The following is an 11,661-nucleotide window of genomic DNA, read 5'->3' on the forward strand; positions in this document are numbered from 1 at the left end:
AGTGGGGCTGCCTGGTTGAAGATGTGTTCGTCGGATGATATGTCGGAAATTCTACGGCCGATGGCTGACGATATGTTCTTGATGATGCTGGGTGGGTGGTTAGACTGCGTGTGTATGTACATGGGGTTGTCATTGGGTTTCCTGTAAGGGTAATACTTACCGTTGTTGAGGTTGAGCGTTATGTCTAGAAAGTTGACGGTTTTCAGATTGGTGAGTATGGTTATTTTTAACCCCATGGCTTTGAAGGTTTTAGTTATGTCTTTTCTGATACTTTCTGATTTACTTCCGGTGATGTTCTTGAAGGCGGCGAGTCCGTCGTCCCTATATAGACCTATGTTTTCTTTACCGTATTTTTTGGCTAATTTGTGTAGCATGAATATTCCGACCAGTTCGCATATTTCGGCCCCGTCGTTGCTTCCCATTGTGACGTCAAATGATCCATTGCTATTCTTTTTTACCCATGGTTTGGTTTTATCAAAGAGGAGAGATTTCCGCGCGTGCATGATAATTTGTTTGTCTTCGTCTGATATGGTGGTGTATTGGCCGGCAAATTTGAGGGATTCTAATAACAATTTTTCGGTTATGGAAGGGTAAAAGTCGCATATGTCGAAGCAGGCGAAAGTGTGTTTGTTTTTGTTCTCTAAGTTCTTGAACCATTCGATGACTGACATAGAATTTTTCCATTGGTTGACGGCGACTATGGGTCTTATGTTTTGGAGGATGGTGTCAAGTATTTTTTTGCTAATAATGCCTATCTCGCTTTTTGCGGGGTTGATTAGTCTGCAAGGTAAACTGTGTTCGAAATTGTCTTTATGGTCTTTTAACGTTATAAAAGCTTCTTTCTTGGCGAGTATTTCAGTCCTATCGTCTAAATCGAGTTTTTGTGCTATACTTTTTGCTTCTGCGTTAATGCTGTTGTAGGCTCTATCGCTGGCGGGTTTGTAGTGTTTGGTTATATTATCTCTAAGGAGTTTGTTGTATTGATCTTTTTGAAGGAGGTACAGGTTTCTAGTTTTATCGGCTGGGATGATCATTTCGCGGGAGTTTTTGATTTTTCTAACATCGTTTCTAAGTGTGGTTTGGAACGGGTCATTGATTTTACGGAATTTGATGTCTTCTATGAGTTTTAACATATCATTCTCGAATGGTCGAAGTTCGTCGATTTGTGGCGGGCATCTTTTGCTATTGAAACCGAAATTTGTTTTTGTAGTAGTGCTATCGTTTTCGCCTGATTGTTTTTTGAGAAAAAAGAATGCCTTCCATCGCATTCTCCGGATGACGCTTTCAGTTTTTTCGATGAGTTTTTTTGTGTAAGTGTTCGAAGGTGGGAGGGGAATGTTCTTTAGAGAGTAGTTCAGGTTTACCTTTCGTGGCTGTTCCATTCCGGGTCTGGTAGCTGGTTGAGTAGAGTGCTCGAGTAGAGTGCTCGACATAGTGATGGTATTTCTATTGTCTACACTCTATATATACAGCACACCCAGAGAGTAGGCCTCAGAGTGTCTGATGATCGCAATATGCGTGAAACTCCGAGTTACACCCAAGAAAGAGTTCCAGTACTACCAAAACTATTACGCTCTGCCACTGCGGTATAGAGCACTGTCTTAGCAGATTGATACTCACCGAGTTATATATATATATATATATATATATATATATATATATATATATATATATATATATATATATATATATATATATATATATATATACACACACATATATATATATATATATATATATATATATATATATATATATATATATATATATATATATATATATATATATATATATATACACACACACACCGTGGCATAAAAAACTGTCAATGATCTTTATTTAAAATCAAACATGTATTGCAAAATAGTCTTTATTTAGTTTCCTCTGTGTGTGATAGAACGGCATATTTTTACTCTCTGTATTACCCTGTACGAAAACCAAACAGACAATTGTGGCAACAAAAGTAGGTGTTCAACACTGGCGTAAAAGAAATCTGGATACCTCAAAGAAGGAAAGAAAAAAAAGTTGCCAGCATAGGTGAAGGAGAAAAAAACAATTCACAGGCAAGCAGGTGGGAAAAAATAATGACGCTCCAATAATCTTCCAAGCCCCCCCCCCCCCGATATCAAATGGTCTACCCCTTACCATAAAGTATGTAAACTTTCTAATGCGTACTAGCGATGTTACGAGGGTTTGGATTTTGTTTATTATTTGCCGTGGAAACGAGTGTACATATCCCGGGATCACGCAGGCGGAGTGAAGTAGAGTCAAGCTTTCCTGTACTGAAAATAGGTAGCGGGCATTTGAACAACTTTTTCGACAACTATCTTTCGCTGAGACTTCAAAAACCACAGATATAGAGCTAAATAAAAAATCATTATGTTCAAATGATACAATAAGAAATCCTAACATTTGTTCGGTATGCATGGGTAAATGTACGTATGTCTGTGTGTGTGTATCACTGTATACAATTTGAATAATTTCATTTCAAAAACCATTCCACCTGTTCCACTACATGTACATACTAAGATTGATGTCGCAAAGTCCTTTCAGATTTCATATAGTTTCGCACACCTTTTGTCAATTCAGGTGTATATCATGTACTAATAGCCTACTATAGCCAAGATTGTTGCATTCCAGCAATTATTATGTGTAGGAACAAAAAACTCAAAATTACCCTTACGGACGACATTCAGTTTAAATCTGGTATTATCTAACTTGGCCATATTTTGTGATTTTGACATCCGGCTACCTCTACCACAGCTCACAACTGCAACATCCCAACACTGCCACCAATGTTGTCACAAGAATTCCCTCTAGTAATAGTACTGTGAAATCGTCAATGCCATTACAACTATCAATGTGTTGGCGGGTGTGAGATAGATAGAGTCCTTACCATTGATTCTGAGACTCATGTCCCTTTTAACGCCTGAGAGCATGTTTTATGTTTGTATAAATCCTTGGAAAAGTTCTTTTCAGGGAAAGGAAATTGAGGGGCGACATTTTACAACTTTTTATGAAACGGATTCGGGGAAAAAGAATATTTTTACGCAACTCATCGGCCTTGCCTTCCGCCCTCCCTGTAAATACTGAAAGTTCCCTTATATTATCGATGTCTTAAAAAATCTGCGATTTATTCACAGCTTTTTATGAAAACCTTAAAGAGAAGTAAGCTACCCAATGTGTTTGATAAGGAGTATTTCATGAATAGCACTGATCATGAACTTGACATATATAAACAAGATAACTACATGTTGTCACTGGTAGAGCAATCGATATGTGAAGGTAAGTGTTAACCGTATAATATATTTATAGACGCAGAATGTTGTAGATATACATAAGCTGATGATGAATTGAATTTATGACTTTTATGATGAAATAAAGATGCGGAGTAAAGATATTTTATGCGCGTTAGAGAAGGATAATCTATGTGTCAATTTTGAGTCTTTCTTTGAGTTTTTTTCAAACGTTTGTCGTCGTCGTCGTCGTCGTCGTCGTCGTCATCCCCGTCATCACCACCACCACCACCACCAACGATTCACTTTGAAACAGAATTCGAGCACCCAATTCAATTCCAAAATGTTTTTTCATTGAAATATTTGAAGAGGGCTAGGGTAATATTTTAAAGAAAGGAAATTGAGGGAGGGTCACTTTTTAGCAAAACGGACTAGGATAGGGTCACATTTTATGCCAAAGACCGCGCTTTATCCGCCCCTGTCTGTAATTACTGAAGGTTCCCCTTCAGGTTCCCCTTCAGATATCTTGAATAACACTGAGCTCATTATAATAGTATAACTATGATTAGATTTCTCTAATAGGATTATCAAGTAGTTGGCATCTATTTTCCAGTATATACCAACTTGTTTCCATTGCTATACCACGGCCTTTATCAATTAAAGCCTTTTATTGTGGGGGGAGCCTGTCGTTAGCAAGTGATTTGATGGCGATTCTTTCTCATTTGTTCATATTTTAACATGGTGTCTTTGATTTTGTCATGCTTTGCTTCGTTTTGCATTGAGTATCTAATACGCATCCTGATGTCACCCACTAAATATGTAATAATATGTATTGCCACTGGCCTATTTGCAAAAGGCGTACAAATCAGTGACAAAAAAAATGGAAATAAAAGTTACAGTTCGCCTGTCGAACAGGTATTTCAGTTTATTTAAGGGCTCTTTCAAATCAATTACCTTGTATACAAACGTACTTAAGGACTTGCAATCTGTTGTAAACATGAATTATTTAAATTTATGAAAATTATGTTCCAAATATTAAAGATGCTGGTAGAATCTCTGTTCTCAAAGAATCGTACTTTTGACAAATTAATAGAAAATGGTATTCATATTCAACGTCGTATTAATATTTTGGCTTTAAAATAATGTGCCATTCATCACCTAAAATCAATTCAAATTATAGGATACGTTGATGAAGTATATTTAAAGTCTTTCAATGTAATTCTTATTCAAGTCATTTATATTTCATTTTTTTCATCAAAATATTACTCAACAGAATCTGACGTTTTCCTCGGGTGGAAGCAATCATCTTGGACATCGTTTGTTTTGATGGGAAGAAGGGTTGCACACACGGGATCACTCTCCATGAACTTGCATGACTTACCTGGTTGGAAACGTGTGAAGAAGTGAACCTTGTATGTATTATGCAACACATTTCCAGATGTACATGTAAGTGTGTATAGGAACAGTCCGGGCCTTCTTGCAAGAATTTGCGAAGGCGCAAAAATAGTCTATTTTGAGACAATCATATATACAAACAGTGTTATGATACTTCGATATTTCTTCAAATGTCTGGCTGTTTAGCTACAATTATTAATACTCTTCAGATGGAAAATCGTTAATTACGCATGTTTCTTAGATCAAAAGTTCAATGTCGGATACATAATTGTTTTTACTTTGAGGTGGGGGTGGGGCCATTTTACTTCAACTCCAACAAAAACAGTTGTACATTTAATGGATCAATTTTGTGCTCCTAAATACAAATATGTAAAGATGTCAATCATCAACTTGAGAAATGGAAGAATTATTTTAATGCAAGGCACTAAAATACATTAAACTGTCGATAAAAGAGCTTTTTTTCTCATGAAATATTGGCTTTGTATTTATAGCAATACACTGCTACACAGATTTGAAATTGATTTGCTGCTGTTCACTTCAGGCCAATTTAGTTTGAAGACGTGTGTGTGTGTGTGTGTGTGTGTGTGTGTGTGTGTGTGTGTGTGTGTGTGGGAGGGGTGGTGAGACCTAACTACTATAAGAATTTAGCTTTTTATTCTACATTCAAGGATTGATCCCGACCCTTATTTTCACATTACAACTGTTCAATGTCAATTATTAAGATATTGAATAATTCCAATTCATTTTATTAAGAATAACATTATATTCTCTTGAGCAGGTGGCATGGTGCTTCCTTGAACAAGGACAAATCACTGAAATGCATATTGGTGTTATAGATAATAGATGTAAAATACTTTTGGAAGGTTTACAAATGAATCCGTAGTCTCAGGTCATGCATAAATGCGTTACATGCCAAATACTGTTCCACATCTTGCAACTCGAGGTCATTTTCCGGCTTTCCATTATTGAAAGATGACCTCTTTCATGCGGTATTTGGCAGATAACTTTAAATGCATGCGTCCCATATAGCTAAATGGTGAATGTTTTTAATTAATAAGTCATTTGCATAATTAATGTTATGTTGGTAATAAGGCAAAGTAGTATGAATGGAACTTTCAAGTTTAATATATAATTTGGTACATGCATGGATGACAAAAAAGCACAAATATCTAATATCGATTGACGATGCAGGGTTCAATTTCATTGCGTCATTTGCATAATTAATGATTTTAGGTTATTCTGCTGCATCTTCATACGTTGATGATAACAAAGGATATAAGAACAACAATCACTCTTTCAGTTTACATTTTAATTATGTATTGATAATGTTGACCTTTGTTTCTACTTAGCTATATTATTCCCATAAAAATTATACATATTAGTTACTCAAAATCTATTTTCCTTTATGGTATATCATATTATTTGATGGGAATTAAAGGTAGTTGAGGTATTTTGGGTCTTAATGCTCTCATTGTGAAATAAATAAAATTGTGGAATTAAAAGTGTGACTGTAATGTCTTACTAAATCTCTCAGCAGAACCCTTGTGCGTAAACCTATATGATGTATGGAGGGGGGACTGGTGGAATTGGGCCAAATAATGAAATTTATATTTCGGCCAGTAATTCTTCTCAACCGCAACCAGAATTCCTGATGAGGCTAATATGACCAGAACGTGAAATGCCATCAGTATCACCATAAGCTTGGAAGGGTATATCGACTAAGTGGGATGTTCGCATGTACGGTTTCGTGTTAGAATTACTGTCGACATACCTTAAATGATCAAGTTTGGGTGTGAATCGCGATTGTTGTAGCACGATATACGGTGGCCATGTTTGTCACGCACATGAGAACTGAACGTATTCTGTAATTCATAGTCCAAATTAGTCACATCAAAAAGTATATTTCCGGCAGATTTTGATGAAAAATCTTTTTCCATTCATATAAATAAAAAAAAAGATATAACATTGTATAAAAATAAAAGAAAATGAATTGTTTTAGATTATTTTATGAACTTGCTGATAGCTAGTCTTTAGGTGCATGTACAACGAAATTCGATCGAATGTAGCTCAAAGCCCGTCTCAAGCTGTGCTAAAACTACCTACTGAGAGTGAGTTTTTCTTATTGATCACAGTATAATCTTTCACTCCCTGGTGTTTAATTCTAAACAAATTATTGATAAAGACAAGGCTGGGTGGTGGACTACAGAGATTACATGACACACTTGTAATTGTACTCAATTTATGCATTAGACACTTCAACTTACCACCTGGGTGTATGTGTATATGACACACATAATATTAGCGAGTGTATAGTATAGTATTCAAATAGTATTCAATTCACCCGAAGCTGTCGTCTGGCGGAAAGTTCTTACCAGTGAAGTTTACCAAAAGAAGTTGATCGGAATTGCTGTCGACGAGGACAACAAATAAATCGTAACAGGACACAAAATAAATCACGCAAATAGGACGTGTTCACAACGATCGTCTGTAGGAAACACGGTACGGATCGCCTTTTTTAGGGTGTAATTGTACACCACAGACGGCACATTCCGTACACATAAGGGACCGGTCAGTTTCTTCGGCCTGGGGGGGGGACCGGTGGATTGGGGGGGGGGTGTCACCCTGTTTTTGAAATTGGCAGTAGGGGGGGGGTCATGCTGTTTTCAAAATTGTGGATAGGGGGGTCATTGTGTTTTGGATTGTCATAGAAGAAAAAAATCCTTTTTCTACAATGGCATATAGCAAGTTGTCTGAAATGTGGTACATGTAAATATTTGTTTTTCTCCCTGTTTCTTACATGAATTCTTACTTATTAGTTCAGGCATAACTATATAACGCAATAATTGTATATTACAGCATACGTTTTGTCATCATCAATGTATTTTTCAAATTAAATGACATTTAATGCTTCTCTTCTTAAGATATTGCCTAATTACCTAGTCTAGTTGCTAGACCTTGGATGTTCTCCCGATACAATACAACACACGGTCGAACATTGCTATCGAGGATGGAACATCCAAGGTCTAGCAAAAGTCATCTCTACAGTTCAGGGATATAATTTAACTGCCAATCAGAGAACCGCATTGGCGACAAGCACAAACAGAGGACGATAGCTGATTTTTTCATGCATATTCAGCTTAAGGAGGGGGCTTGTAAAAATAACCACCTTAACTGAAATGTGTGAATGACAAGGTCTATACACTCATCAAACTCACAATTACCATAAACTAATAAGACATAATAGTTAGTAGTTTGTTATCATGATGTGATGTTGGACATTAGTATTATAGAGCATTAGCATTATTGAGATCATGGGTTATTGAATATATATATATATATATATATATATATATATATATATATATATATATATATATATATATATATATATATATATATATATATATATATATATATATATATGCATACATGGTCCAACCCATGGCCATATGTCATCTCAATGGAATGTGAAGTCTGAAAATGACATTAGCTAGACGTTCGGGCAAGCCCTCACTGCGTTCGCTCATCGTATCGGGAGAAGGCCCGGCCGAACGTCTAGCAGCAAGACTTCTAATTACCGAAAATCATTAATTATGCACATGACTTATCTAAAAGCTATGAAAGTAAACGAGCTCGAAAAAAAAAAAAAAAAAAAAAAAAAAAAAAAATTAAAAAAAAAACAAACAAACAAACGAGCTCGAGTTTCCGAAAATTCGTTTCGGTCCCACACAGGCGACCTTCTCTAGGGATAGGCTGTATTATATATCACTGATTAAAGTACACGTGCATCGGTCGTAGCATGTATGGTGGTCTAAAACTACATAAATCAGCCTTACAGGACATGTGCACCATATATGAGTTTATCGATGATTGTATAAAAATATATGGAATTTAGTGCCTGCATTCTTACGACATAGATTAATTACTAAAAATCATTATCATACAAACTGTCCGTTTGCTGGCCATGCATTGAAAGATGCAAAAGAAAATCGCACGTGAACACTTTTTAAAAAAAAAGAAAATTGGCAAACTCTCCGTATCCAAACTAATAACTATAGGTATGACAAAATAAGTTATTTGTTGTGGCAAATCACGGGAAGTATCGGGTGATTAATCTGTATCATGATCAGCCACACTGGTGACTTATGTAAACTAGATATTTTCTTTCTGTCCACCAGGAAAGGTCCAACTGTCACATGATTTACCATGGGAGGGTTGGGGGGGGCAGGTCTGTAAAGATTTGAAATGGAAAGTGCAAACTCTCAATATTCAAACTAGTACAGACATCACATCTATAAACTCACGTACTGGATTGTTTGTAGTGTGCAAACAATATGTTGAATCAGATCGCCGGTGATTAATCATTGCAAGCCATTCAACACATGTCGCACAAGTGATTGGTGTGACAACTAATGCAGGCAAGCTTGTGTATGGATACTCTATGGATACCTTTCTTTCGTTACTTAAGCAAATGTCCAGGTGTCACATAATTCGTAACTCTTAAAATTGTATTATTTGAAAAATGTTAGTCTATGCAGCATTGCAACGACAGTATCAGGTAACGTTGAATCAGTCCTTATTTTCCAGAATGTCTGTTTTTTTATCCAAATGCACCTTGGAGCATAACTACCCAAATATCAAACCTATTTCCCAAATATTTTCTAAATTTGTGATTTTTGACCGAGTACTGACGATTTAGTTCAAGGAAACAAGTCCAAGATTTACTTAAAAAATCAACACTTATTTGAAGTACACGACGTTTCGGCTGTACACGGACAGCCATTTTCAAGGGTTAAGACAGTACAAAAGAAGAAAAAAGTCGAATTAAAAACAAACTGTTGTGCGAAATCACAGTAAATAGTAAACTATGGATCTGCAATATGGATAAAAAGTGTTGGTATGTAAGTAGTGTAAGTTTTGTTTCTTCCATATGCAGTGATAGAAGCTGCCGGCAATTTCTGGAAAAGCCGGGTTTGTCTATATATTTCGTTACCAAATTCACATTCATTTCAGAAATACTTCAATCATTCTTTCGTATTTGAGGACAGTGGTGGTTTAATGTCCAATACACTTATGTGAATATAAATTATTGAATTTAATAGAGTTATTGAAATTATTTTATTATACATAATTTCCTTGAACTTATTTTTGACCGAGACGTTAATAGTAGTAGGCTAGTTGATATCTGACATTGGCTTAGTATGTGATTTCAAAAATTATTTTCTAATTTGGAATTGATTTATGTCATTATTTGGTATACATGAGGTCGCAGAGTGTATCATTTGGTTATGTTATTGACAGTGAAAGAGGGTACCCACTAGCACTGGCAGTCAAACAACATCGAGTTATTTTGAAGTGTAGTTTCCACAGGGCGTGTGGTGACAGATCTCTCAGATTTCCTTGACTTTATGGGACGGACATCTTTGGTTGTTGTGGTACGTATGTGTCATGTGAATAGCTGGTATCAGTCCACTCAAACAGAAAGATATTATTTTAATGTAAAATAAATTTGTTTTGGATATTCATCTTTTATGTGTACTATCCTATCATTCGATGTTGTTTAATCAAAACACTTTACAATTGGTAGCTACTACATCATCAGAGACATTATAGCAGATCACGCTGTTGTTAGCTCCTGTTTGTGAATAAGTAGTACAAGGGTAAATAATACGTTAATTTTAATAGAATATTTTTTATGCCAAAATTCCAAATATGTCATTTCTGGATCGTAACACTATTACAAAAGAAATTCCTTTGATCTTTTAATGGGAGTGTGGTGGACACGGGCTATAAACTGTATCGAGTAAGTGACGATCGCACAATGTCACACAAGCTCAATAAAGCGAACTTCGTTTGTTTAGGAGGAGGGGGGGACTGGCATCATAGCGATTGCTGAACTCCATTTTCGCCAAATTTCAACGGAAAACTTTCACTCCTTCAATGATAACAGCTTTTGTATTTACCACTGAGATGTTAATGAGTTGATAACAATTTACTTCTAATGTGATATATGGTGCTGGACTTTTGGTAGTATTTTAATGGGTTTGCATATTTATTGTTTTCGGTAATACTTAGCAAGTCTTACAAATGCAATCTTCAAATACATTCTACATATATATGTTAACTTGCGGCAACCTCTACTGTAACACACCTACTCCATGTTCTATATGCTGTAATTTGTCAATACGTAGTCACGTGGTATTTAGAATTTTCGCACTGGTCAACGCAAATGGTGTTTACCGATCAACAATTTTCGTGATGATGACAGTATGGACATTATCACTAAAAGCTGATGACGTCACATGTGCATGTTTGCATGTTTTCACAGTAAACTAGTATGGCGTCAGCTTCTGCTGGTGGAGTAGATGCTAGCTTAGAAACTTCATGTTATTTTTTTACAATTTTCTGAAGACAAACTTGCAACCTTTGTATCACAAAGGCTTTGGAATGAACAAAGGTGGTAATTATCAAAGGAGTAAACTTTTGCAGATTCCTGTGCTGTTTTTCGAACTACCTTCACTGTTGCCATATGCTTATGATAACCCTACGATGTGTACGCTTACATCATAACTTATCATACTTTTTTGGCACCGCATGCGCATGCAATGGGGGAATTGGTATGGTGTGTTACAAACACCTATCCATGTTGACTGATCGTCTTGGTGCAACATCATATATGAGTTTGCCTCGGGCTTGTGGGTCACCCCAACTCGGTTCCACCCTTTTGTTCGAGTGACCCACAGGCCCGAGGGACACTGACGTATTAATTTTGCCATTGCGATCATGTCAGTAAACATGAATGGTAGACATGGACAGCGTATACATGTAAACGTTTCGTGAACTTTAAATCTGCACTATCTGCAGCTGGGCCAGTTTTTAAATAATTGTGTTAGATGCAATGACATACCTCTCAATTTTGTATAATTATAAGGTTTATTGATTACGATTTATCTATAGGTACACCTGTATCTGTGACTGTACCACGGTAATGAACGTAATTAATTATATTATATATTACGGTACAGATCCT

Source organism: Glandiceps talaboti, chromosome 5 (assembly GCF_964340395.1).
Source record: "Glandiceps talaboti chromosome 5, keGlaTala1.1, whole genome shotgun sequence".
In the NCBI taxonomy this organism is placed as follows: domain Eukaryota; kingdom Metazoa; phylum Hemichordata; class Enteropneusta; family Spengelidae; genus Glandiceps; species Glandiceps talaboti.